General features: G+C 44.3%; 1 protein-coding gene and 2 long non-coding RNA genes across 9 annotated transcripts in view; 2 read left to right on the top strand and 1 right to left on the bottom strand.

Moving 5' to 3' along the window:
- si:cabz01090165.1 (leucine-rich repeat and fibronectin type III domain-containing protein 1-like protein) overlaps positions 1–27724 on the bottom strand; it is a 275238-nt gene that overhangs the window by 199768 nt on the left and 47746 nt on the right. For all 6 annotated transcript variants that reach the window (XM_004075203.5, XM_078929781.1, XM_078929779.1 and 3 more), the window contains one exon: positions 15962–16001. The gene's annotated coding sequence lies outside the window, so the exon portion shown is untranslated. The remainder of the gene's footprint in view (positions 1–15961; positions 16002–27724) is intronic.
- On the top strand, positions 4416–6880 carry LOC110016174 (uncharacterized). 2 transcript variants are annotated; one of them, XR_013647200.1, is made up of 4 exons: positions 4416–5044; positions 5445–5709; positions 5840–6383; positions 6745–6880. It is a non-coding gene; the product is annotated as an uncharacterized LOC110016174 (long non-coding RNA). The 2 variants fall into 2 exon arrangements; XR_002874401.2 differs by having other exon boundaries at positions 5837–6383.
- LOC111948408 (uncharacterized) lies at positions 15739–24392 on the top strand. The gene is made up of 2 exons (XR_013647209.1): positions 15739–16028; positions 16552–24392. It is a non-coding gene; the product is annotated as an uncharacterized LOC111948408 (long non-coding RNA).

Below are 27724 nucleotides of genomic sequence, written 5' to 3'. Positions count from 1 at the left end.
TTTTTCAGCATCACTCTTAGAAAGTATATTTCTGATCTTAGCAATATTCCGCAGGTGAAAAAAGGCAGTTCTACACGCCTGAGATATATGAGCCTTAAATGATAAATCCTGGTCAAGTAAAACCCCAAGGTTTCTAACTGTGGAATTGGGGGCTATACTTATACCATCCAGGGAGACTATCTGAGCAGACAGAGCATCTCTGAGGTTTTTAGGACCAAGTATAATGACCTCAGTTTTTTCTGGGTTCAAGAGGAGGTAATTAATTGTCATCCAGGTCTTGATGTCACTGATGCAGGTGTTCAGTTTCTCTATCTGGTCATTCTGGTCAGGCTTCATGGATAAATACAACTGCGTATCGTCGGCATAACAATGAAAATTAATGCTGTGTTTCCTGATTATGTTTCCTAGGGGTAACATATAAAGCGTAAACAGGATCGGTCCCAAGACTGAGCCCTGAGGGACTCCATAGTTGACTCGAGTGCACTGAGAGGAATGGCCATTTACATTAACGAACTGATACCTATCAGACAGATAGGATTTAAACCACTGGAGAGCAGATCCTCTGATCCCTATGTCCTGCTCTAATCTATGGAGTAAAATACCGTGGTCGATAGTGTCAAAGGCAGCACTGAGGTCCAACAGGACCAGAATAGAAAGTAGTCCCTTTTCTGAGGCCAATAACAAGTCATTAGAGACTCTAACTAGTGCAGTTTCCGTACTGTGGTGAGGTCTAAACCCCGACTGAAAGTCTTCAAAGTGGCTGTTGTCCTGTAGGTGGCAGTAAAGCTGCTTAACTACAACTCTTTCTAGGATTTTAGAAATAAAGGGCAGGTTTGATATCGGTCTATAGTTGGCCAAGATGCTAGGATCCAAACTGGGCTTTTTCAGAAGAGGTTTAACAACTGCATATTTAAAAGACTGTGGCACGTAACCCGTTTCCAGAGAGGCATTTATCATTGTTAATATGGGATCATTAATTAGGGGAAAAGTTTCTTTAAAAAGTCTAGTGGGAATTGGGTCTAACAGACACGTTGAGGATTTGGAGGACGTAATAATTGATGTTATTTCCGCTTGATCCACAGCAGTGAAGCAGTCTAATGTTACAGAGGTTTCTATGGATGCCTCCATTTCTACCGCTTCAGCCTGTTCTGGGCTGATAGTAGGAATAACTTGATTTAACTTATGTCTAATATTTGAGATTTTACTATCGAAAAATGTAAGAAAATCATCAGAGCTGAGAGAAACAGGAACATGTGGTTCTACTGAGCTCTGACTGCGAGTTAATTTAGCTATAGTGCTAAAAAGAAATCTTGGATTGTTTCCATTCTCTGATATTAAGGTTGAATAGTACTGGCTTCTAGCTCTACGCAGAGCTTTTTTATAATTTAATAGGCTATGTTTCCAGATATCCAGAGACTGCTCTGAACCGGAGCGGCGCCATTCTCTTTCCAACTTACGGGTTTCTCGTTTAAGAGAACGAGTTTCAGCGTTAAACCACGGTGCTACTCGGTTTTGTCTGACGAACTTAGGTTTCAAGGGGGCAACAACATCGAGTGTACTCCTGAGGGCTTGTAAGGCATCATTAACAAAGTGGTCATTTATACTAGGACTGATACTATGGGAGCTGGTCTCAGAGTATTTTCTCAGAATATCACTAAGTACTGGCTGAACTGTGTGTTTAAACTCAGACACAGAACGGTCAGTTAAGATTCTTCTAAGCTGTTTCTTATTCACTGGGGCAGAAGGATGTTCCAGTGTAAGCTGGAAGGTAATCAGAAAGTGATCAGAAATGATGGGGTTAAGAGGAAGGACACTCAGCTGGCTGATCTCTATCCCATGGGTTAGAACAAGGTCCAGGGTGTGCTTATGACAGTGAGTGGGTTCATTCACACTTTGGGTGAAACCAACATCATCTAATAAAGCTGCAAAAGCCGTTCCTAGGCAGTCACTGGGGTCATCAACATGAATATTAAAATCCCCTAATATTATAGTTTGATCAGAATCTAAGACAATAGTCGATAGGAAGTCGGAAAACTCAGTTAAAAATTCTGAATATGGGCCGGGGGGGCGATAAATAATTATGAGTAAAACAGGTTTTCGAGTTTTCCTGTTTGGGTGACTTAAAGACAATATGATGCTTTCAAATGAATTATAAGCATTTTTAACTTTAGGGCTGAGAAGTAAGCTAGACTGTGATATTACTGCCAAACCACCTCCTTTCCCTGAAATCCTGGATTTCTGATAGTTAGCATAAGTGGGGGGGGTTGCTTCATTCAATCTAACATAGTCATCCTGATGGAGCCAAGTCTTTGTTAAGGCTAAAAGACTAAGATTGTTATCAGTAATTAACTCGTTGACTAAGAGGGACTTGGAGGAAATGGATCGAATGTTTAATAAACCGCATTTAATGACATCATAATTCTGCTTGTGAGAACTGCTGTCTGTCACTGTAAGGTTTCTATGACGCGCTCCTTTCATTTGTCTTTCAGCACATAAGCTAAAGCTAGGACCTGCTTGACTTTCCCTGCATGGGTTTTGCACCGGCACTAACCCTAAGGGAGGCTCAGAGGAGCGTTTTACACTGCTGCTCTGCGCCCGGGTCTCGTCTCTGGATTGTCAGGTTAACAGACTAAGGCTAGCAGAAATGTTTCTAGAAAGAAGAGCGGCACCGTCCCGAGTGGGATGGACGCCGTCTCTCCGCATGAGACCGGGCTTCCCCCAAAACGCGCTCCAGTTATCCACAAAACCAACGCCGTTTTCTGGGCACCATCTAGAAAGCCAGCGGTTAAATGATGAAAAGCGGCTGTACATTTCATCATTGACTAAGTTCGGCAGGGGACCAGAGAAAATTACAGTGTCGGACATCGTCTTAGCCAGTTTACACACCGAAGTTACGTTTAACTTAACCACCTCTGACTGTCTCCGTCGGGCATCATTACCGCCTGCGTGAATCACGACTCGACGGAACCTGGACTTACTCTGAGCTAACATCCTAAGGTTCCCCTCGATGTCACCAACTCTGGCCCCCGGATAACACCTGACAGTAGCCGCTGGGAGCTCCACGTTTCTAACTTCAGAAGAGCCTATAACCAGAGTTGAGTGTTCAGCGGGTGTGTCGCTGAGGGGGGAGAACCTATTACTAACGTGGAGTCTCGGGTGCTCTAAGTTTTTGCGTTTAGCACTATGTTTCCTCCCAACCGGTACAAACCCCTGACTGTCTCCCGGCTGTTGGGAGGGCGCTGGGGTGCTAGCTAAGTTAGCCCTGGTAGCGCGGCCCGCGCTACGAGTAACGACCTGGCTAGCCGGCTTAGCTTCCACTGTGCGGAGCCGCGCTTCTAACTGCTCCAGCCTGGCCTCCAAGTCTAACACAAGACTACACTTAACACACCTACCCCTATCTTCACTAAAGGAGGCAGGATCATCACTAAACATATGGCACATGGGGCAGGAGAGAGGAGGAGAGGCGGAAGGAGTGGTGGTGGCCATACTAGGTTCTAAGCTAAGGCTAGCGGTGTTTAAGTAAAGAGAAGTGGTTTATTTAGCAAAATGAGAAAAGTGAACAGCAAGCGGTTTAACAGTGGTGAATTCGCTAATAAAAGGTACTAGATGTGAATATTAACCCAGATAACCCTTAAAGTAAGCAATAGTAGTAAGGCTAATGCCAAACAAGAGGACAGCAGTCACACAGCTAGCACTGGGAATAGCTCACCCGGAAATGACGTCACAGGAAGAAGGAGCCTAAGTATGTGTGTTAAAAGCCAAAAATCATTCAATCAGTTTTTTTTCCTTTTGTTTCAGAAGATGATAGCAACAGGAGGAAATATTATTTCAACTTTGAGACAGACACAAATATCAATTCACTTAGTCAATCTATGGAACTCGCTGGAAACTACGTTCAAGGAAAATACAAGCATAGTTGCATTCAAATAATGTTTAAAGCTGGGATAGTTGATAAATACAAGCAGAGACATTAACCAGGACATGGTTATGCTGGAGACCGACATGGGTTAGGGAGGGGATAGAAATGTAGAAATGTAAAGTGTAGATGTTTCTGTTGTAAGGAATCTTTTCTTTGTGCTTATGTGAAAGGAACAGATTACACAAGAACTGTCTTCATTCGGTTCCAATTGTCTAAATGTAGAGAAGGGCTAATGTTTGCTTCCTTGTCAATTGGCATGAGCAATGAACCATTCATTCATTCATTCATATATTCCCACCCGGAAGTAGGACGACTCGAACTCTGAGGCCCCGCCTTTCCCTCCTTGTGGGTGCCGCCCATTACATGACATCATCGTAGAGTGTTTTTTGTGGATTGGGAGGGGCTGGTGCTCAGACAGCAGGTTTTAGGAGGAATACTCAGAGATATGTGAATGGAGTAAAATACCACTTTGGGGGGATTTGTAATGAGGAATGAACATTATAACACACTTAAAAGCTCAACATCAAAAGTTTATTTTGCACGATATGTATAGGCACTAGAGTTAGTCATGTCTATGACTGTTTAGATTGAAATAAGATGAGCACTATTCTTTAGGGAGAAACTGAAGAAAAAGACTTTTGGATATGGTTTTTGAAAAAGAAGAAACAGTAAAGCCACTGCATCCAAAAGCTCCTGGCAGCTGCTGCGTGTGCCAGAGCTGCTCCTTAATTTATGTCCAATAATAAACTGCCTCACATCACTGCTGTACAGGGAGTCCCTGCAGTTGCCGTGGTAGTTAATAAGACTTGTTAAGATCAAAGTCATAAAGGAGATTGTTGACTGGCCAGGGAAGGCGGTGGAGCCCAGAGGAATGCAATTAAAGCTGATGCAGGGATCCGCCATACCTGGAAGGCAATTAAAGCGGCGACGCCGCTGCCGATCCTCCACAACATTCACAGCCGTGAGCGCCGTCTGTGCGGAGCCGAGCGAGAGGAGGGTCCTATTTTCATGGAGGGACATGGTCTAATATCAGGTATTAGACTACATCACGAGGATGGGATGTTAGAAAGGCAGCCGTTTCAAGAAAGGCTTGAAGGTTAAGGAGAGAAGAAGAAAACAGTTCAGGTAAATCTAAAGGAAGTTAGATGACTTATAGGACAACAGCTGACGTCTTTCTTTTTGTCATTAGTCCAAACATGAAGACCGTAAGCTGTAAGAAATGGTTTCCTTAAATGTGTTAAATCAGTCTTATGGCAGCTTGAACTATTTCACGGGTCAAATAAATCCATTTATGCATTTGACCAATCGGATGGACGCCTTCATGTTTTTGACCAATTGGATGGAGCGCCTTTATTTATTTGTTAGTAATATAATGAATGTAAATAATACATGTATTTATTTATGTTAGATGTTAGATGTTAGGGTCATTTGGACTATAATTTAAGTTATGTTGACTCTTATTTTAACGAAACTGTTTCAGTGAAATTAAAACATTTGTGCTTTGCTATTTGTTTACATACCGCAGGTTATGTCGCCATTGTAATATTGATCACTATTATCGTGAGCTTTCCTCGTATCGTGCAGACCCAGTTTGGACGCCATCAGAACTCCTGCAGCGCGTTTGCAGCGTCATTCTCCAGCGACAGCACCTGACGGTGCTATGTTTCCAAAGTTCAAGTATCTGAACTTTAGCAGAATTTCGTGTCACATTAACCAATCAGGAACTTTTGGAAGTATTGGTCTACAACAGGTCGATGATGTCATCAGCGGGTGGAGTCCACAATCTAGATGTAAGAGAATCTGATTGTTGTCCTCCTGAAATTTAGGAGATTTTCTTAGATTTTATGGAGACAATAATAATAAGTTCCCCAAACTTTTTTTTTTTATGTCTTTCCTCCTCGGACTAATGCGGGACAGCAGGTCATCAAACTGGGTCACAGAGAGACAGAAGCACCGCAGCTCCTGCAGAGGAGGGTGAAGCTCACCGCACTGGGACAGTCTCTGAGTTATCTTACAATAAATAATCCTGAACTTTTGACACCATCTGTCTTTTTCATGTTGTTATGAGTCTAAACCTTTGAGATAACTCCTCCCACATGTGGGAAGAGCCGCTGGTCTGGGAGCAAACTTTTGGAAAAGCAACATAGAATTCGATTTTATCTCTAAATGTGAGATATGGAAGTCATTTTGCAATCATGAGGCTTAAACATTGCTGGTAATTTCACCGGCTTCACAAAGCTTTCAAGTCTTTTTTTGATGCTTGTAGCTTAGCCTTAAGTTTACGGTAAGTGTTTCCCTGAACCTTTAAACAACTTGTGTGTGGGGGTGTGTGTGTGTGTGTGTTGGTTTTCACAGTCCTCCAGGATCCACACTCAAGAAAGACCCTCCTTCTGAGCACAAAGGCCTTAACAATGACGAATGATGTCAAATACTTGATCCGAAGGAAAAAGAGGGTTAAGTAAAGGTTGGTGTCAGAAATGTACTTTTGATGATTGGGGTTAAGCGCGGCAGCGGGATGGATCGTGTTAATGGAGTGTCCACACAGCAGTGGAGGGGAAAAAATGTATGCATAATGGAAGGCAGCAGGAACAGAGAGATGAAGCAGATAATGGCAGTTCACTGAAAGCAAAAAGCTCACCTCTAACGACACAGACTCAGGTTCCCATTACGATAATCACTGCTAGATTTGCTGTAACGGTCACTTTAATGTGATGATTTAAAAAAAATATATTATTATTTCTGAATTTCACAGATGAATTTAAAGCACTTTTGATGTAATTACATTCACACTTCAATTATTGCTTTCTTTCTGCTCGTTCTCCCAGGCAGAGCTGCAGCCGTTGGAGGAGATGTTTGCTTCCCGCTCCCACTCTTATTTCCTTTTAGCGCGGATAATAATGACATGTCTTCAGATGCTTTGGAATATTTTAAGCACCAAATTAAAAGAAAATAAAACAGCAATCACTGCAATAAGTGAGGAGACACAGAACTCGCAAATGGACTCTGGCAGATACACATTTGTGTGTTTCTTCAAGAGTCCACTCACATATTTATGAAGGATTTTTTTTATGTTAGCATTTCTTTATTGAATATGATGCTGTTAGATTTGTATCCCTTTTAAAGATATTTTGAACATAGGATAAAGGTCGAAGGTCAAGGCCTCATAAGATGGCAAAGGTGGTGGAAGCTAAGGCAAAACTTCCCCATAATGATAGATTTTCATGGTCAGAATTATGGGACCACCTGTGGTTTGCCTGTTGGGTCGGTTGATGAATTAAGGCTGCTTGCCTGTGCAACAGATGTGATGCAAAAACCAAGCATCATGACCAGGGAAGATGAAGAGAAGTATGGATGAAACACATGTGACAGGTCTAGGACCAAACCGGAGACTTTAGACTGATAAGACAGCTGTCTGTCTCAATATAAGGTCTATATGATACATTCTTTGAATAAATTAGAGATCTATACCAGTAGAAGACTAAAATATGCCATATGGGCCATCTTTGATCTGAATTTTGCAACTTATTAAAGGCATACAGTACCAATCTATTTCTTTAACAGATCAGAATTCTACAGGAAACTTCTCTGCATTGTGGAAACACAATACTTCTCGTAGATTTAAAGCCGGCTGGGTTAGTGAGGCAAATGGAATGAAGCTAAGCCGGTTTTGAACTGTCCCCTGGGGAGGGGGGGGGGTGAGAGGCATTTGGTGGTTTAACCCCCCCAATCCAGCCTCTTAATGCTGACTGTGAAGCAGGGAAGCATTGGCTCCTATTTTTAGAGTCTTTGGTATGACACAAATGTGGATTTGAAGTCACAACCTCCCAGTTTCAGGGCGGACACTCTACCACAAGGCCACTGAGTTGGTATGAAGTACCAAACTATGTATCTAACTATATATACTGCCAGAATTTGTCTAGACTGCCACAAACGTACATAAATAGTTTAAAGGTCATTGAAAGGTGACTGACGGTAAATGTCAATATCGCCCGCTGACGACGTCACTGAGTGGCCGGTTCTTTTCTACACATCGCTTTTTTGGTGCAAATGTCGGCAAAGAGGTTGACCCCAACAGACACTGCATTCCTTCTCCATCCGTTTGTCAAGAGGTCGGTTGTAGAGGTTAAAAACACTGCTCGACCCTAAAAAGGTTTTTTTGGCTTCTTGCACATGTTTATAAGACCTTCACCTTTGACCTCTCCCAGAATTCATCGCGCACTGCCACATTTATGAACTGCTCCATGAATTCTATAAAAGAATGAGACCAAGTTTTATAATTGATGAGATCAAAACAATCAAGCAATATGTAGATCCCAGATCAGGCATCATGTGACTGTGGAGGTGAGGAGGGGGCGTGTCTGAACGCCGACCAGAGTCCGTTATGGGATGGAAGGTTCTTCTAAAAAGACAGTACATGTTGAATGAGAGGTGAATAAAAGTGTCATCATGCAGAACCTCTCTGGGTCGTCCGTCGACCCGGAGAGGTCTGAACCAGGAGCGGGTCGGAACCAGGCAACCTGGTCGTCCCCCCCCCCCCCCCCCCCCCCGTGCTGACGACTACAGTCGGCAAGCAGTAAACAGGAAAGGTTCATAAAAATCCTTTTGAAAACAAAAAAAACTAACGGGCTCAGTTTTAGGTTTAAACCTCTCTAAATGTAGATATTTTCTAAGTAAAGTTCTGTGTGACCTTTGACCTGCGTCACCGCCACGCCGGCGTGTCCCAACAACGTTCCGACCCAGGTAGGTTTGAGAAAATGGAAGTTACTAAAGAAAACAGTCCGTTCAATGGCACCCTGGCAGATTTGTTTTCTTTAACGACTTTACCAGAAAGACTTATATTTAAAGAGGAATTAACAAACAGCAAAGTCTCAAATGTGGCGAGACATCCCAGAATAAACACACAGTTTTAGCCCCAAAACATACTGATCCAGATGAGAAAAAAAAGTTGTTTGTTGGCCAAAATCTTTGCCAAAATATTTGCTAGTTTTGTAGAAGTAGTTCTCCTTGGAACTCGTTAAATGACATTGGATCCCAAAAAACTGGAAATCCCGGGTTTTCCAAAGGGTGTTGCGGGTCCCTGTGTATCTATTCGTGTTTATTTATTAAGTTTAGTCAGAGGGTACCACAAAAGCAGCTCTGGTGGGGCATTAATGCTATCCTGCTGGTGAGGTGACCCCCCCTCACAGTCATTATTCCCTCATGTCACCCTGTCCTCCTCTGACACACCTGAGTCCAGCGATGGCTGCAGTAAAGCCTGCCGGGCTCAGACGGGGAGTGATAAAGAGACAGCCTCACAGGAGCCAATGACAGAGAAACAGGTGACAAACTGGGGCTGTCTGACTGGACAGTTGGTGCCAAAGCAGTCTGTCAGTGCTGGGACCGGCAGGCCCGGCGGGCTGGAGAACCGAGGCCCCGTGGAGCGCGAAACTAGCCCGAGTGGAGGAGGCTTTTCAAGCAAAAAAGCTTCATGCCCTTCCTCACCTATCTGCCCTTCAGGCACCTTTCCAGGGGATGGTGCAGCAGAAACGCTGGCTAAGCTGGAACAGATTTATTATCCAACAACAAACAAATTCTGCTGAGCATCACTAAATCTCTGTTCCAACTTCATTTATTTAATAATCTGCTAAAAAGTCAAAGGTATCTTTTTTACTTTCAAAATTAAGGGGGGGGGGTCTTTGCAGAAGCTAAACAGGTCTGGAAGGAGCAGACAGCAAGACTTGGAGTGATGTTTAGGCCTTTTAGACATTCTGAAACTTTTCTTGTTTTGTTTTTTTACAAAAATAACAGGAAGTTTTATTTTGAAAGCACAGCAAAACTAGGAGGAGCTGCAAATCCAGAAGACAATGCTGGTTTAATGCTTTATTGCTGAATAAAAATGAAACTTAAAAGGCAAAGAAAAAGAAAAAAAGGAAAGAAATGATCAAAGTTGACCATAAATGAAGTGGAAAAAAGCAAAACAAAGACATTTTTGTCAAAAATGCCAGAGCCGGGTATCGAACCAGCGAGCTTCTGCACCAAGGATTCCCCATTTATTTCAATGGAGGTAGAAATCCTGGAATATCTTGAAAGGTTCAAGGATTTGAAGGACCAAAAGTCACAGCATGAAGAAGCTGAAAGAGCTAAAAATTTGAATAGTTGGATGGTTGAAATAGCTGAAAAATTTTAAAGAGTTTACTAGAATAAAGAAAGAGAAACAGGAGAACAATGGGTTGAAGGATTTTTCTTATTTTACCAGGAAGATGAGATGACATCTCTTCTTCAAGGGAGACCTAAAGAGGGGAAGGAAGCGGCTGCAGACTCCTCCCACCGTCCAGTTTAATCTCATTCAGCCCAAATTCTTTGTTGTGGGAGCAGAGTTCAGGCAGACGGCCTCTCCAACATGAAACGGAGCAGACTCTGGTGTCCCAGCGTGAACCGTCTGCCGTTAGCAGGAACATCTAAGGAGCAGCTTGTGCGCCCCACGCAGAGATTGGCTCTGTCTGCAGAAACTTCAAACGCCGCACAACTAAACCTGTGGGACAAACTCCGATCCTCTGGAATGCATTCAGACGAGCCGGTCCGGGAACGTCTGGATCCGGATCGTCCTCCTGGAGGAGGGGGATGTTTCAACCTTTGAAGTTTTCCTTGTAGGCCTTGAGAGAATAATCAAACTAAAGAGTCTGGGGATCCGCTCACTGAAACTTTGGGATGGATGTGGCCATATGGTCTGAGCGGTGAAGCCAAGCAGAGCTGGACTCCAGAGTGTGGGCGGGCGGGCGGGCGGTCCTGCGGTGTTTGGCTCCCCCCGCAAAGAAACGCCACGTTTTTTACACAGAATACGCAAGACTTTGATATTTGTTTTGGTGAATTCAGTCCCATCAGTGACAGCAGGCGGGGTTAATCAAATGTTTACCTGGAAGTGTTGGGGACACAAACATCCCACCAATGCCTCAAAAGAAGCCAAAAAAAAGGAATAATTTACCAAAAAAATGGAATAAATAAGAAGCTATGGGATCCATCTCTCCAGCAAATCCAGTGTTTTCCCCTTTGGCTTCAGGAAGCTCATCATTCCTTAGTGGAACATCAAATTGTCTTTCCCTTTCAGAATTTTTTCCATCTCCGACAAATAAAAACATGAAAAACACAGAATTCTTGCTATAAACCTGAAAGACATTTGTGTTAGTGGTTCCGTGGGCCGCGAACCGGTCTGGGACAGTTGGTACCGGGTCGCAGAGAAAACAAAATCGCTCTGTCCATCACTCCATTGACCTGACTTACACCTGTCAATCACACCTGCAGACCGTTTTCTGTGTGGGGTTTTCATGTTGGCGTGAGTTTGAATGGGCTTCAGATCTCATTGGATCCCGTCTATATGAGATTGTGTCTGGAAAAGGTGCTCTCCTGATATCTAAACCTCAAAAAATAACAGCCATTTGATCTTAGTGGAGCCTCCAGTAATCGCATCTTGTTTTTAGTGCACTAAAATCATTAGAAAATGAATGCTAAAACCTTGGAAAAGAGGTTTTTTAGGACACTAAATAATCTATTATAAATATTCCCGCTTTCAAAACAACAACTGACATTATTTTCCGTTTATTTTTCCATCATTAATCCGTTTGTTTCCCTGCTCTCTGGATTTTCCTCCCTTAAACCCCGTCCGCAGCATCACAGCCAAATCTGGGATTCGCATATTGGGGCAGGGAAACATCCCATAATCCATCTGTTCTCCCCCCCTCCCTGTGCTGTGAGCAACAGAACAGTGAATTAATCATTCCTTTGTCTAACAAAGTCGTTGGAGGAGCGCGCTGCTCCTGCTGGAGCGTCAGGATTTATCTCTGCCGGTTCGATTCATCATCTGAGCTCTGAACCGATGACGCCGCCACACATCACGCCTGGCAGGACGTCGCCGCCTGCACGCACGGCCTCAACGGTCTTCACGTGCACACGTTTGAGCAGAAAGGTTGCAAAGTTAGCGATGAGGACGAAGAAGAAGAGCGCTGCTTCCTCATATTTCACTGCGGCGTGCAGTTCTATTCTTAGATGGGACGCCTGCATCCTCCCTACATGCATCCTCCATTATCACAGCCGCTGTTTTCAGGGGGCCAAAGTGGGCCACTAATAGCCCAGGAAACGCTGGCGTGCACGTCGAACGCCGACGCATTAGCATACATAAAACATATTTTAAGTGTGAGGCAGAAATAAACACAAAGGTTGCAGGCAGACTTTTGTTGTTCATGCTCTGCAGCGTTTACGTGAGAAAACCGTGGTCATAAATTCAGGTTAAAGCCTTCAGTCCGGATGGTTTTCATCCATTTGTTGTTAAAGAGTTCTGTCAAAGAAGCAGATCAACTTTGGTTGGACTTGATAAGTTCATGTCTTTGAAATTAGCTTAAAGTTTGATCATCTTTAGATGCATTTTCACAATTATTCATCACATAAATGATTAAAAAGATGAGTTTTTGCTAAATGAAACAAATATTTAAATGTTAAACAAAAACAGAAATGATTACTGTATGAAATGCAAAAATCTAAGTCAAACATTAAATTTTTACATTAAAAGGTTATTTAACATCTAAATATATATATAAACCATTTAACGATCTATTATTTCAAACCACGAGTGAGATTCTATCTATGTTTTCCTCTCACCCGCTGGGAGTTTGTCTTTCACATCTCTGCCCCTCACCTGGTTTTCAGTGTTTCTCAGATCCCCAGGTTCTCATTTTCTGCTTCAGTTTGTTTTTCCCTTGATTTATGAACCTTGTTCTCCATCGTGTCCTCGCGGCCTCAGAGAAATTAGATCATTTAAGTTTATTTTAGGCGTTCTGTAGACCCGCCCCCTTTTTTTTTTTGTCTGTGACAGCAACAGAAAAATACCGATAGTTACCGTTTCTGAAACCGCAAACCAAGTAAATAAAAAATAACAGTTTTCTTACTAAAATCGGTCACAGATTTATGAAATATCAACCAAAGATGAGTTCAAGTCAAACTACAAAAACAGAATTGAGTCATTTTTAGGTTCTAAATCCTCAAAGTCAGGCAGAGGAGTCACTTCTGGCCTGCAGGTTCTGGACTCCTGGCTGCATTAATCAGAACCGCACCGGCGGGTCCATGTGGACAGACGAGCCGGACATGCCTGAGCTGCAGCAGAGCTTCTTCTGAACACAAGGGGGGGGGGGGTCACTGAAGGACGTCTCCAGGGACGACATGCCACCAACTCTATAGATCCGTCCACGCTGCCCGCAGTAACGCGTGTTCCAGCGACCACGTCCAAAGAAAAGTCCATGGAAACTTGCGTCCTATGATTGAACCCGATTGTGGTCTCGGTTTATGCTACTTATTTTATTCAGGGAATACAACAGCTGACACATCCCAGAGACTTATGGGACATTTCTAGGGCACTAGAAATGTCCCAGAGACTTCTGGGACATTTCTAGGGCACTAGAAATTGTAACTTTGTGCAGCACTACAAAGTGGCAAACGCACCATAAAGCGAACAAAGTAGTGAGCAGTGAAGAACTGCTGCAGCAGTTTAGCATCACCTTGAAAGAAAAGAAAACAACAGAAAAAACATATATGTAGATGTATTAGATATGAATTCAGTTATGAAGGGGTTAAATCTTTGCATTCACTTTGAAAATCAGCTAAATGTGAGAAAACAATTTAAGAATCTTTGGTTTGATCCGTTCTTTTACCTCGTTTGTAACTTTAATCCCAAAGGTTTTTACCTCCACTGAGTTATTTCCCACGACGAGGCAAAAATGAGAACCTCAGCAGATATTTCACCATCGGGGTTCCTGTCTGGGTCAAAGTGACAATGCAGTGAGAAAAGGAGCCCCACTTTCAGGGTTTTCACGGTGGACGTCTTCCACTCTGCTAATGAGCTGCGCCGTGTTCACTGTATCAACAATGAGAGTCAAGCTCTTCCCCCTTTTTGCTTTGCTAATAACCCATTAGGAGCTTTTTCACATTGAGATCTTCATAGAGAGAGCCTTCGGGCCCGAAAGGGTTGACAACCTGACTTAATGAGCAAATTATGCTCCAACATCACTTAGCCTAATGTTTCAGACGCAGATGAGGAAACGGAACTTTGTTTTCCCATCAAAGTAATTGGAGGGTTTCCCTCCCCCTTTAGTCAGTAAAGAAGAAATCAGACAAATAGTACAAGGCGATGCTGAAATTCACCATTCAGCAGCATCTCCGTGCTGTGGGGTTAGCGTGCCGCCGATGCTCCAAGACTTCCTGAATGTCATTTGTGCCCGGATGTTTGTTTGTTTTGCTAGATCCCTAAAAAGGTCCCGAAAGCGCAAGAGAAACTGTCAAATGAAGAAATGTTTTGAGGGAAAACCCACTGAGACACACACATGATCTGGAAACGATCGGACTCATAAAGACCTTCTTACAAACACGGAGGAAAGCAGGACAGATGACACCCAATGTTCCCGCCTTCTGACCCAACGCAGGACACTAATGATGGAACTCTCATCATTGTAAAGTCAAGTCCCATTATCTGTCACACACCTACATGTGTGAAATTTGCTCTGCACAGTCGACCCCTCCCCTGGAGGAGCGGTGAGCTGCAGACACAGCCGCACTCGGGAACCCCAATCCAACCCCTTAATGCTAAGGGTCAAGCATTTTTAGAGTCTTTGGCCTGGATTTGAACTCACGACCTTCCCTTCACAGGGCAGACACTCTTCCACAAGGCCACTGAGCTGGTGTATGTGGGCGGGACGCTGTCAAACAATGACTGAACATGAAAAGTGGACTGAGTGAGTGTGACATCATCTATAGAAAATGGTTCACTTCAGCTCCAACCAGATGACGTCACTTCAGCTGCCATTTTTTTGCAATACCGACGCCGCCATGTTTGAACCAGACATTGTTTCGCCATTTCTATGGCAACCACTCTCACCAATCTGGAATGAGCTTGTTGGAAAGCCTCGCCCCCACCACTTCAAAGCAGGCCAGATGAAATCAAGCATGTTGAACATTGGACGTGGGGGCCAGCAGGCTCCACCTACTTTTTCTGAGGCATCTGATTGGTCAGTTTATAACTTGAATAACTTCAATTAAAAAAATAAAAAACAAGCCCCAAAAAAAATGTATCAGAGCAACAATATTTTTTTTTTGATGGATAGAATGACTGACACATTCAGGTTAAAAAAAAAAATCCAGAAAATCTGCCATTTTCAGAAAGAAACGGAGGAATTTAGGTCCAACTCCAGGACCGCCCTCAGTTTTTACAGCATTTGAATAAAGATCTTTGGATCAAAGGATTTTTAAGATTGACTGCCCCTCCTACTTTCTGTTTTTTTTTTTTTTTCCATTTGTTCTTTTTTTTTCCTTTTTCCATTTTTTGAGTTTTATTTTTTCTCAGTTGTTTCTGCAAAACGACAACAACAAACACGTGAACACCAAAATGTTTTCAGTTGGGTGCAGATATTTTTGGCCATGACCGGAGCCAGCCCATGAGCCAGCTCTGCTCGCCGTTTACGTCCTGCAGCAGAGCACCGAGAGGCCGATGGCGGCGTGACAAACCCGCAGCAGAGGATGTGCTCAAAGCCATCGCCTCCTCCAGCCACAAACCGCACAGCTGCTCAGTATTCACCCCAGACAAGCAGCTCCATTAAGGGGGTGGGATGGAGCACCATGGGGGTCTGCGGTGCTGACCTCCCTCCTCCCATTACTGCGGCTTCTCCCTCCATCCCTCTGCAGATCCAGCAGCAACCACGGCTCACGCTCCACCAGCTGGAATCTGTCCGAGCGCTTCAGCTGGTGTCAACGCTACACACCTGTCACTCCCTGCACCGCTCTCAACGCTCGGCCCCCACAGAGGTCACATGACTCTCCGGTTTCTAAATACAGAGCTCATCTCTGGAAATAGCCAGAGAGGCTGAAGGAACAAAGCGAAGTGACGGTGGTTTCACGGCACAGCGAGAAGGAGCGTCGTCCAGTTAAGGTCTCATCAACAATAAGCCCGACCATGACAGGAAAAACCAGCTGCAAATGTGCCGTTTGGGATTCGTTTGTTATCACATGTTCTTCTTCCATCCTACTCACCGTTCTGTCATCTGGTGGTGCTATCAGTCCCTCCTGGTACCTGAAACCAGAACAAAGACGAAGACAGGTCAGTCAGTCTCATCCAATAACATCATTTGTCATTGATAAAGATTCTGGAAGCAACAGATGGAGCAAAAACTGGACTTTTCTTTGTCAGTTTCTCCCAAACAACGACTATGAAAACAGAAGTTTGAGGTCAAATGAAGATCAGCTTTAAGGCAATAAAAAAACAAATTGTACAGATTTTTGTAGTTCCTCATTTCTTCCTTTTAATTAGGAAAAATTAAGGTACTGTCAAGAATTTAAGCCCCGTTTCCCCTAAAACACAAAACGAACATTTAGTAATGGAGGACAGAAACCTGCAGGAGAAGTAAAACTACGTACTGAAAACATTTCACAGAGTTTTTTTAACCGTATTATCTGAAATAAATGTGAAAACAGAATTCAAATGTCGTCGGTTTATGCTGCTCGTTTTATTCAGGGAAGAATTTTTGTCACATTTTCATCAACTCAACAGCAGACACATTTTAACAACAGTTTTCCTGCTTTTCCTGTAAACAAATTCAACATGTCAGCTTTCAACTTTGCAGCATTTCCAGCCTTTTTCATGCAGCAGCAAAGCAGAGAGGGATGAGAGGCTTCCTCCAGCGAGGTTTTCAGGAAAAGGGACAGAGCGACGCTGGGATGTTAGCACCGCTCACGCCGGATCGTGGACGGACAGAACCCGTGCTGGTAAGGAGGCAGAGGACGAAGCCAAACCAGGAGCTAAAATGAGAACAAAGCTTACTTTTCCATCTCTCCTTCCCTGAACTTAACGGAGAAGATCTTTTCAGACAGCACAGATAATCAAAAGCCCTCTCTGGCCTCTGAATGAAATGGGACTACTCGAGTTTAAAGCCAGCCAGCCACTTTGATCTGAAGATAGCATCGCTGACATCACTGAGTGCGCGCCTGAAAGGTGGCGTCACAAGAACAGAGGACTCTCAGAACGGCGGCTGGCTTTGAGAGGCATGCTGGGATTTGCCTTGGATGTGAAAACAGGATTGCAGAGGGCAGGTGTGAGGCAGTTTCCTCCACTTTCAGCATCAAAGGCTCACGCTGCAGCGACTCAACCCCACAAGAAGTCGGTCCTATTTGAAGCGGCGGCCTCCCCCAGCGTCCCGCCGACCCGTGAGAAGTGCTCCTTCTCCATCAGCTCCATCGATAATAGAGTCAAACCCAAGAAGCACTTCATTCGTCAATGGCAGCCCTTAAAGCCGGGGGAGGGTTTTAAAGACAGAGAGGCGTGGCTATGGCACTGCTAAGTGAGTGACTTGGATCAGAACCAGGACCAGAACCATGTTAAAACTAAAATTATCCACACATGTCCATAATCTACTACATTACAGTAAAATCTTCTACAAAAGACAGAGAAAAGTCTGGTTTACTCTGTACAGACTTCTTCAAGTTTCACACTTAATCTGTGGCTCAAATCTTTGGGAGAAACCATCTCAAGAACAAACCATTTCAAGCATCTTCAATGCTAAACTCCAAGTAAACGTCTAACATTTGTTCAATGGATTCATACATATAAAGTTAAAGGCTGTTAGAGAGAAAGGAAAGATAAATCCTTTCTCTTAACATGTTCCAGGGGAACATTGGATTCTGATTGGCAAAAACAAGCCATAAGAGGCGAATTTACCCTCTGAAATGATGCTTTGGACTACTAACATGACATTTAGCACACATGCTGTTTGGTCCTCAGGTCTGATCACACTGGTCCATCTGCATGGGGAGTCAGTCTCATGATTAATGGTTTACACAGTCTCTGTTGCATTCCTGACCCATCCCCTCCCCCTGGCTTCTGTAGAAGTGCTTTGTTCTGTAAATGTCCCTGTAAAATGCATGTTTAGTGTCATCTACCATGTTATGTTTTTGCCATCACTGACTGTGTTAATATACGTTTTCGCTTTGGCACGTCCCGTTAAACATATAGATTTTTTTCTTTTTGATTATTATTTGTTTTATTATTAAATATTTTAAAAGGACAGAGGAAGTTTTTACTTTGAAACCTGGACCCGTTTGTCGGTGCTCTGCTTTTTGTGGTGAAAATTGACGGACTGGAGCTAGGATTCCTGCGTAGAGCTAGCATTCCATTGCAGAGGGACTGAAAAACGAACACTCTATCTTTTTGCGTCAACACAACGGCGATGCACCGCAGACGGACCCGTGTAAACCAGGCGTCATCAGCATGGTCGGTGCAGCCTCGGTAGCCGTTGCCACGAAAATGAGTCGTACTGCGTATCAAATAGCTTGTAAACAATGATTTAAATGTCAAAAATAATAAGAATAAAGTATCAAGATTTGATTTGATATTTATTTCTTCTGTAAATGTGTATGGTAAGAGCAGGATAATGTCTTCCAGGTGTCCATCATCAGAACTTAATGGACGGCGTGGGGGTGGGAAGGCTTTCCCCCTAAATTTTAGCTCAAAGTACACAGAAGGGAAAGAGGGAAAAAGGAGAGGAAGGTCTGATGGATAGAACCGGATGGATCTGGACCAGAAGCGTCTCACTCTCAGGACTTTACAGTTTCAACGCTCTTCTATTTAGTTCTGTATCTCATCTTACGTCTGGTCTTTTTTCCATCTTCTCTGTAGCGTCTGGACCCGTCAGGTCACAGTGATTCCAGCAGTTTTGCTCGCCGCCCAGTCTCCATCCAGATTCACTTTTTATGATTTCACTCCCTGGAAACTTCAAAGGAGCACGGCGGCTCCTCCTAGTATAGTTCAGCCAACTTTTCCTCTGAAGTTTTCCATGTTGTTCTCCTCTGGCTGTCACCTGACCCCCCCTCACACTGTCAGTGGCTCTGAAGACCTCAATGATGGGGGGTCTGTGGAGCATCCACACCGAGTGGAGGGTTAGATGGAGGCAGCCTGAAGGAAAACGAGGACCAAAGACGGTTTAACTGGGCCGTTAACTGGTCAAGGATGGATGTAAACACGGGGAATCAGTTTCATCACGGGTGTGTTCCTTCTACTTGACTGTCATCAGGTGAAGCAGCAAAGACAGGTAGGCGGTCCTAAAGATCCACCTTGATTTTGCGAGCCTCAGAATCCCCCAAACAAAAGTTGGTTCAGTGTTTGTGAGTGAGGGATGAGCGGTGTGGCTCCATGAACGATTCAGCGGAGGGGAATTGTGCCGTGACCAGCCGCCTCTCCGTGCCTAAAGCCTTTCCCAAACAATCAGGGATCGCTTTGGGAGTGTGTGTGGCTGTCTTTGTGTTGCTGCGCACACGTTGCAGTGGAGCAACGTGTGCGTGTGGAGCCGATCGGGGAGGTGGCCCCGGGGCCGCAGCCGGATCAGATTGAGTTGGCAGTCAGAAAGAGATGCTCAGCCTTAATCTGATTGTGGCTCCAAACTACACACTCAACTGGCTGTGAAAAAAAAAGAACCACACAACACACACACACACACACACTGTCCCAGCACCTGTGAGGCAACTGATGCAAACCGACGGATCAAATCATCCAAAGCAGGAGATGAGCAGAAGCTCCACTCTATCCAGCTAAAACTTCTGCTGATGAGTAACTTCTGCTGCATTTTGTGGGAAAGGCGTGTTTGTTCTCATGGAGGCAAAGCAGATTAGAGGAGAAAAAAACGGGCTAAAAATCAGGAAACATATAAAAGGGGTCACTGACTTTGCCGGCCTAAATCTCTGTGGACGTGTGTTTTGCGGCTTTGGGGCTTTGACTGTGTGTGCTCTGTCACCGCCAGTCTTCACTCTCACTCTGTGATGAGAGAAAAATCTCCTGCCAGGGGAACCCACGGCTGCACGAGTGCTTCTGCGCGTCAGGTCACATCTACCGCTCGGCGGAAGCCCACCCAGGGCTCCCAGTCAACGGCAAAAGTTTGACCAACCGCCGGATTCAGAGACGAGAACTTCCAGCCGCTGTGAACCCGAGCTTCACTGAAGTTCTTCCTCCAACCTCACAACCTGACAGGTCCACTGAAAAGGAAGTCTTAGGGGGAAAAAAACGGTTTCAAACTTGGACAAATCCTAACCCTAACCTGAGACGGACACCAGGATCTCGATGGACATCTCTGAGATCAGTCGGGATCACGGGAAGGAAAAAAGGCTGAATTCCATGTTTGGCTGTGAGGACCACATGCTGCAGACTGTCAAATGTGTGACAAACAGGACGCCAACATGGACATCAGAGGACATTCAGTGATAGTTTTTTGTTGCTACCCTGAGCATCAGGTGGGTTAAATTAAAGCTGCTCTGGTTTCTGAATACGTTTTTGTTGTGAATAAAGACGAAACTCTGCAGATAAACTTCACTCAGCATCACCGATGGCCTCCCGTTGGCTCTTGATGAGGCTGTGATGTTCACTGAAGAAAGGAAGCAGCAGGTGGGAGGAGCTAAGAGACAGAGTTCCTGTATTCAAGCACTTTTTCACTAAGTAAGTAAGTAGCATACTGATCGATGACTTGCAATCTTAACTGAAGGAGTCATGAAGAAAGTAAAAGGTCAGTCCAGCCTCCAGGAAGTCCGTCTGAGTTTACCATCAAACCTAGAAAAACTGTCTTCAACGCATCGTCCCAGAAGGCTTAGTCTTCTTCAGTCCTTCGCCACTCGCCACAGAGACAGCTTCTTCCCCCGAGCTGTCACTCTAATGACCTCCTGACCACTAAAGAACACGGAGCAATACCACGGAAACTGTCACACCGGAACTACGGCTGCATTTTGACTTAGTCTTTTTTCTTATTAAGTTATGTTTATTTATTCCTATATCTAACTTATATTGCTTTCTTTTTTATTTTTTATCCTTTTTTGTCTTACCCCCCTCAAACATTTTTATCTAGTTTACACGAGAGCACAAGAGGAGCCAGTTTAGCTCGTGCTGGTTTGCGGCGCCTTCCATCCGTGAAACCCGAGTTCGACTCCGGGCTGCTCCCTGTTCCCTTCTCTACCTATGCCGGTTCCAAGCCCGGTTTGAGAAGGTTGCGTCAGGAAGGGCATCCGGCGTAAAACATTGCCAAATCTACCATGCGACTCGTTCGCTGTGGCGACCCCTGATGGGAGAAGCCGAAAGTGGAAGGAGGACACGAGAGCACAAGACGCCGAAGACAAATTCCTTGTACCTGCGCTGTACTTGGCCAATAAAGCTGATTCTGATTCAAACGGTTTTGCTTACTAGCTTTTGATATTGTAATTCTGTTCAGGAAATCCTTTTAGGTTTAGTTTGAATCTTTTCTTTATTTTATTTTCCATGGTTGCCTCTTTTTCATATGTTGGTGGTTTTATTCATTTTTTTAGTACAGCTTTGAGAAATCCTCAAACATGCTGAAAAAATCTAAAACAAAATAAAAAGCTGCAGGGAAAAAAATCATTTTTAGTTTTATTTGAACTTAGTTAAACTTTATTTTATCTCACAGGGAGAAATTCACTTAAAGAAAAGAAGAAGTCATAATATGAATTGTAGCTCAACAAATATCAGTGCAAACAAACAAATAAGTAAATGAACAGCTGTGCAAATGTTGATGACCTCGTCACACGGAGGAGCTGTGCAGTCTGATAGGAGAGAATGAAAAACATGTTGCTTCTCTAAAGGATTTTCACAGGAGGCTGCCGGTCGTTGGGTCTACACTGACAGTAGCTGGAGTTTATGTTTCAAACATTTCTATTTCAAAAAGCTTCTTTTTTTCCTAAAAAAGTGGATGAAACTGTGCAGACAAAGCGGCTGAATGACTTCACAGAACCAGCCCCTCTTCTGATCAATAATGAGGCACGTCTGTGGCGTTTCTACACCAGGTGAGTCGCCGTGGCGCTGGCATGTCTGCCGGCTCTGACCTGGTGTGTACACAGCATGTCCCGTCTAGCTGGAAATGGGATTACGCTGCACCACAGCCCCGTCAGTCACGCTGCAGTGGACCGCTGGGATGTTAATGCTTCAGGAGTGGGAAACTGAATGGCTTGCTGCCGGCTTCCTTAACAAAGCAGAAGTAAACTTCGGAACAGTTCTCCACTGACAGAAGCAGAAATGAAGCAATCAGAGCCGTTCTGCTGGAGGTCATGTTTCTGCGCTCGTTACTCGCTCTTCTGTGACTTTCTTGGTGAGACCTGAACGTGACAAGCGAGCCAGATTCAGGGAGCCTCCAGCCCGGCGAGGCACGACTTCCTGCCATTTGTGTCCCGACTCGACGGCGAGAAGAAATCGGAGCCCGAGGGCATCTCTGCAAGCGGAGGCCGGATAAATCCTTCTGCTTATTGGAGGATCTCAGCGCTCCTGCAGACACACAGCTTCCCTCAAACCTCACCTGGATCTGCGAGCAGCAGACATTTCTGACAAAAACCAGAAAAAGGGATCTCAACTTCCACAGTTTCCTACATTTGAAAATGGAGCAGTGAGAGCTTTGAATGCATCTGCTGCAGCAGAAAACTTTGTTCTTTAAAATGACTGAGGCCTGAAACCGGCTCCGGTTTGAGGGTGGCGCAGCCGCCCACCGTGAGCTGACAGGATTACACGCCGCTCTGTGATCCGACAGACACATCCAACTCTGCTGCGAAACAAACGCAGGGCATCAAACGTGTGTTCTGGAAGCGCTGCCAGGAGGCCACTTTGAAGTCATGCAGCTTGTTTGCATGACAACAAAACAGAAAAGGAGTGTAAACAGACGAGGAGGGAGGGGCAGAGAGATGAAGAGGAGGGACGGAGTGAAAGAGAGAACCAAGCAAAGGAGGTAAAGGAGCTAGTCTAACAGATCCAGTGTGATGCAGAAAAACAAAACGGACAAACTTAAAACTATTTAAGGTAGAATTCTGAAATTTGGAACCAATGATGATGATATTTTTTATATTCTTGTGATTCCAGACACACAAAAACAAGATTTCTCTGGAATCGAGCTGGATATAAGCAGAGAAGTTTAAAAATAGCCTCTCCTCTAACCTGCAGAGCTGTGAGGCCAAGAACAAGATAGAAGCCATCCCACGCCACCCTGTCGCTCTGTGACGACCAGGCCTCCATGTTGATCTGAACCGCCCGACGGTTTGATGCCAGTCAGTCTGTGAACGGGGGCCGCAGCGCCGCTCTCCACGGGCAACGCTAAATCCAACATGGCTCCACCCGGATATCTTCCTCAAGAAATAATTCTCGTGTGTTTCTGGCTTTCCCGACTCTGAAACTTTTCGTCTTACTCGTTCTTCTGAAATTTGTCTGGGAGTGCTCTTGATGAAATACTAACTGGTCTCAACACGTGAGGGGGTCAGAGACTCCCCCACAAAAATGAAATGTAGTGACCAGAGAGCAGAGCTTCCACCTCTGAACCCACTCTGTTCTCTGAACTGAACTCTGAACAGGAAGGGTCAGGAGGTCATTGTAGAACTAACTATTATCCATTCAGCGCAGTGAGGTACGACACGAGAGGACAGACGATCATGTAAATAAATACTGGTATTCCACAGGGATTTGTCCACGGTCCCAACCTTTTTTTTTAAATTCTTTTTTGCATTGACATCATGGCTAACCATGTATGAGATCTTTTTATGCAGACGATGCAGTCCTCTCCCTCCAGATCTAGTTGGTCAAAACTGAGGAGAAAAAAAAACCTTTTGTGACCGGTACAGAAAATTACATCAAGCTCTTTATGGTCAATCTCTTCATCCAGCAGACAGAAAGTGTTTCCAACATCTTCCTCCACAGGATTCACTCCTGGTTCCTTTCTAACCGAGACAGATGGGGATGAAATGTCTGCAGTGTCCGTACTGACAGATCAGCATTTAGGGGTTCTTAAACCTAAGTACCCACCCATGCCATGAATCCATGGCTACATTTGACATTTTTACCCTGTCAACCCCCACACTTACACACACTACCAGTTACCCACAATCCTCAGCATTCATTGCTCTCTCTGCAAACGTGGTTCTGTTAACAGGCTCTAAAAGTAATGAAGTGTTTTGCTCTGTCAGTTTTACAAAGACAGAATTTCAGGAAAAATGCTTCTCCTGAACGAATAACTCCTCTTTTGTTCCGTTTCTGTCTTTCTGGGTCTATATTCTCTGTTCCTTTGTTACGTTTGCTGTTTAATTATCATTAAGGTTTAAATTGAATCCACTTTTTTTTTAGCTGTGTGGTCTGGATTTTCCCTTTTCCTCGGAGACCGGTGTTTTGTACACAGCCAAAGTTTACCATTGATTTAATCCGTCTTTCTTGATCAAATCATAGATTTCCACCAATGAAGGGGCGTGTTTGCATCGTTTGTTGCAGCTGCGTTGAATAACTTTGTTCGGACGAACCTTAAATTGTTTGCAGTTTAATCAGACTCTCCATAAAAGACCTCCAACAGTTTGAACAACATCTACATCAGGATGTTGGAGTTCATCCACATTTCATCCTCTATTCTAGTGTTTTATATCCACACCTTCAGACAATAAAACAAATTGAATGTGACGAACTCGTCCTTCACCAGAGAAAAACCTTTTTTCTGAGAAATGTTCTGGAGGATTTGAACATTTGAGCAGCCTTCAGAGAAGCCCGCTGACTGGGCTGTTCCCTTTCTTAGACGTTCACTCACTCTTTGAATTTGCATAAATATGTTTAAGGCAACGATAGATTGACAAAGAGCACAGATATATCCAAGGAGGTGAAGATGAGGAGAGGATGAAGACAGAGAAATCTGGTCTGACTGGTCATGTGACAAAGCAGATGCTGGTGTGAGACGAGCCCCAAAGGCAATGTCCTGATCCCCTACCACACGTGCACACGCACGTGCATCAGCATTCACTGAAGCAGACTTTCATTTTTGCTTTCTTCAGCTCCTTCTCTTTTTGGCATTCTTCTGCTAACATTTACACTTTATAATTCCTTTTACTTAAAAAAAAAAAAACAACTTGAAACAGTAATTTTAAAGCCTTGCAAAAGAAAAGAACTTTGGTTTAGGTGGATGTGTAGAAATGTGGTTCTTATTGGCGGAGGCTTGGATAATTATTAGTCTATATCTTTTTTAGTGCTTTAACTGAACCAAACTTTTTTCATCAAGATAGGAGAAAACCTGCGTAACACCTTATAGATGTTATTGTTATTTTTGTTCTAGTATTTCATGGATAAATTCTTCTAAATGGATTCATTTGCTTCTCTCCATGTGGACCCTTCAGCTGCTAATGGACCCTAATGTTTCTTTAGGACCTCTGGAAGAAAGAGTTTCTGACCATGTTCTCCAACCTGTCAATCAATCATCAACTTCCTAAAAGAAGTTTATGATTTCAATGAGAGCGGTAACATGTTTTTCTGTTCTGCATGTGCTGGAGAAAGACCGGCAGACTTTGTTCTCTGTCTGTCCTCCTGCGTTCCTCCCAGCTCTGCTGTGAGAGGCTGAAATGGAAGCAGCAGAAGCTTCATCTGGTGTGAGCGCTCAGGGTTCAGCCTCAGCTTCTTCATCACTGCAGCTTCCTTTGCTCACCGATGGAAACGTGTGAAAAATATTTGCATGTCAGCCTTTTGAGAATTCGACTAAAACACATTTTTCTGTTGGTCGTGGCTGTGGAAGCCATTATCTATGGTGTTCCAAAACTGTAATGTCCTCCCAGCCTCCGGGTGGCGCTGTTAGCACTTTCGGGAAACAAGCAGCGAGTGAGTCAGCACTTGGCTTTCAACTCAGACACAATTTAGCTATTTAAAAATATAATAATAATAGTGTTACAAATTCCCAAGAGCCTTCACAGTCACTCCTGATGCTTTCAAGATGGAGCAACAATGGCGGGGACAAACAGACAAGAGGCATTTTAAACACATATGGGAGGAGGATCATTTTATTGCACAAATCTCTTCTAAAGCTGTTTGTCTTAATTGCCAGCAATCCGTGGCTGTACTGAAAGAATACAATATTCGTCGCCACTACAAGACTAAACATGCAGTTTTCTCCAAATACAAAGGTGAGGCGTGAAAGAAAAAAAACCTAGCGAGCTACTAGCTAAACTTTGGTCAGAGCACGCCGCCCTCACGAGGCCCTGGACAGCACAAGACTGCGCCACAGCTATGAAATTTGATTGGGAAGGAAGCTAGCCTCACTGCTCTCGTTTCCCCAAAAGTTTCCGAATGTGGAGGAAAAGTAGTGCAAAACCAGCTGTGTGCTCAGACAATCAGACTGGCAGACGTCGTGCGCCGTGTTGTTAAAATAATAGACTGTGTCCGCCAGTTCAGAGCCTTTTTGGATGAAGTTGATGCACAGAACACAGATGTGCTTTACTGGCTAGATTCTAGATGGTTCTGGCAGACGCTTCATCTTCATCAAACGGGGCCTGAAAGTGAGATTTATGGTCCATACACCACAGCAGACCCATTACAGGCCAGAGACCACAAACCCCCCGCCCCCCATGACCAATCTCAGCACATCAGAACACCAGCATGATGCTCTGAGGCAGAATCCAGCATCTGGAGCTTTCAGGGTTTCTTTGTTTTGGTGTCGACTGCATCTTAACAGAAGCCGTTGACCCTCGACATCGCTACGAAAGAACAAAACAAAACTCCCTTTTGCTTCTGCTTTTAAATAGATGCTAAATGAATGTTGGAGCCAAAGCGGTTTGATGCGTGTTTGCATCAGTATGCATGGAGGCGTTAGAGAGCAGTCTGAGCTCCATTCACTGATCATCACTGCGTTGATCATCGACACCCTGTATCTGCAGACCTCGCTGCCGCTTCTCCTAACATCTCCCGTCCGCCGCTCGTCTTTGTAGGTCTCGTCCATCTCCTGGTGACCCCCCCCCCCCGCTGCCTTCATTTCCCCTCATCCTTTCCACACCTCCATCCTGTTGAGTGCTTTTGCTTGTTAGAGTCTTGGCTCTGCAGGCGCCTCACTGCGCTCCTGCCCCCAGGAGACAGTTGACATGGAGCAGACCGAGGGGAGGGCGGGATGTGGGGGAGGAGGAGGAGGAGGAGGAGGAGGAGGCAGCTGCAGGTAAGGAGTGTTGATGGCTGTGACAGGAGCAGTGCAAAGAAAACGACAGATTGTGAGGTGAAACATGGAAACAGGACGAATGAGGCTTTGTGTTGAGATGTGTAAACCTCAGGAGAGGAGAAGGAGGAGGAGGAGGAGGTGACGAGGAAGGTCCAAAAAAAGATGGAAGGAGAAAAAAAACATCCGTTGTTCTGTCAAAAGTGGGTGATCCTTATCCATACGACCATTTCAACGGAACGGTCCGCTGTGTTTGTAAAAATGCCTTTTCCATTAAACCATTTTCCTGCTGAAGAATGAGGAGAAGAAGGAGCACAAAGAGGAGTAGACAGGAGGTGACACGGTGAATGGTCAGAGGGTTGGGAGGACGAGAGAGGGAGAACTGGGGGGGTGGCGGGAAAGTACACGGCAAATGGAGCATAAACACTAAAATTAGAGAAAAATGGGAAAATGATATCCAGACAAAAACGCCAAATTTAGATGTGACAGATGCTCACAAACTCCCTGTAACGTCACCTCCATGCTGATGTCTGGACCAAAACTGCTCTAGAAAAAATATGGAGTCCATTTAAGAATTTTGCGGTTTTCTCCACCCCCCCCCCCCCAAGTGAAAATGTCAGTCAATCAAAAACACATGTATTCATTCACCTCAGTGATTGCTACTCTGAAAGAGGCCAACTCCAGCATCCTCAATGTTCTGGATCAATGACACGATGTCTTCTTTAATTGGAAAATAAAAATAAAAAAATACTCAGTAAAGGTTTTTTAGAACTGAATTATTTCAAAACTAGCACATATGTAAACAGTCCATTAAAGGAGGGAAAGGAAAACG

The sequence above is a fragment of the Oryzias latipes genome, chromosome 13 (assembly GCF_053564925.1).
Source record: "Oryzias latipes strain Hd-rR chromosome 13, Olatipes_Hd-rR_3.1".
NCBI classification, from domain to species: Eukaryota; Metazoa; Chordata; class Actinopteri; order Beloniformes; family Adrianichthyidae; genus Oryzias; species Oryzias latipes.
Note: the sequence above shows the minus strand (reverse complement) of the source record. Positions and strands in the feature narration are given on the sequence as shown.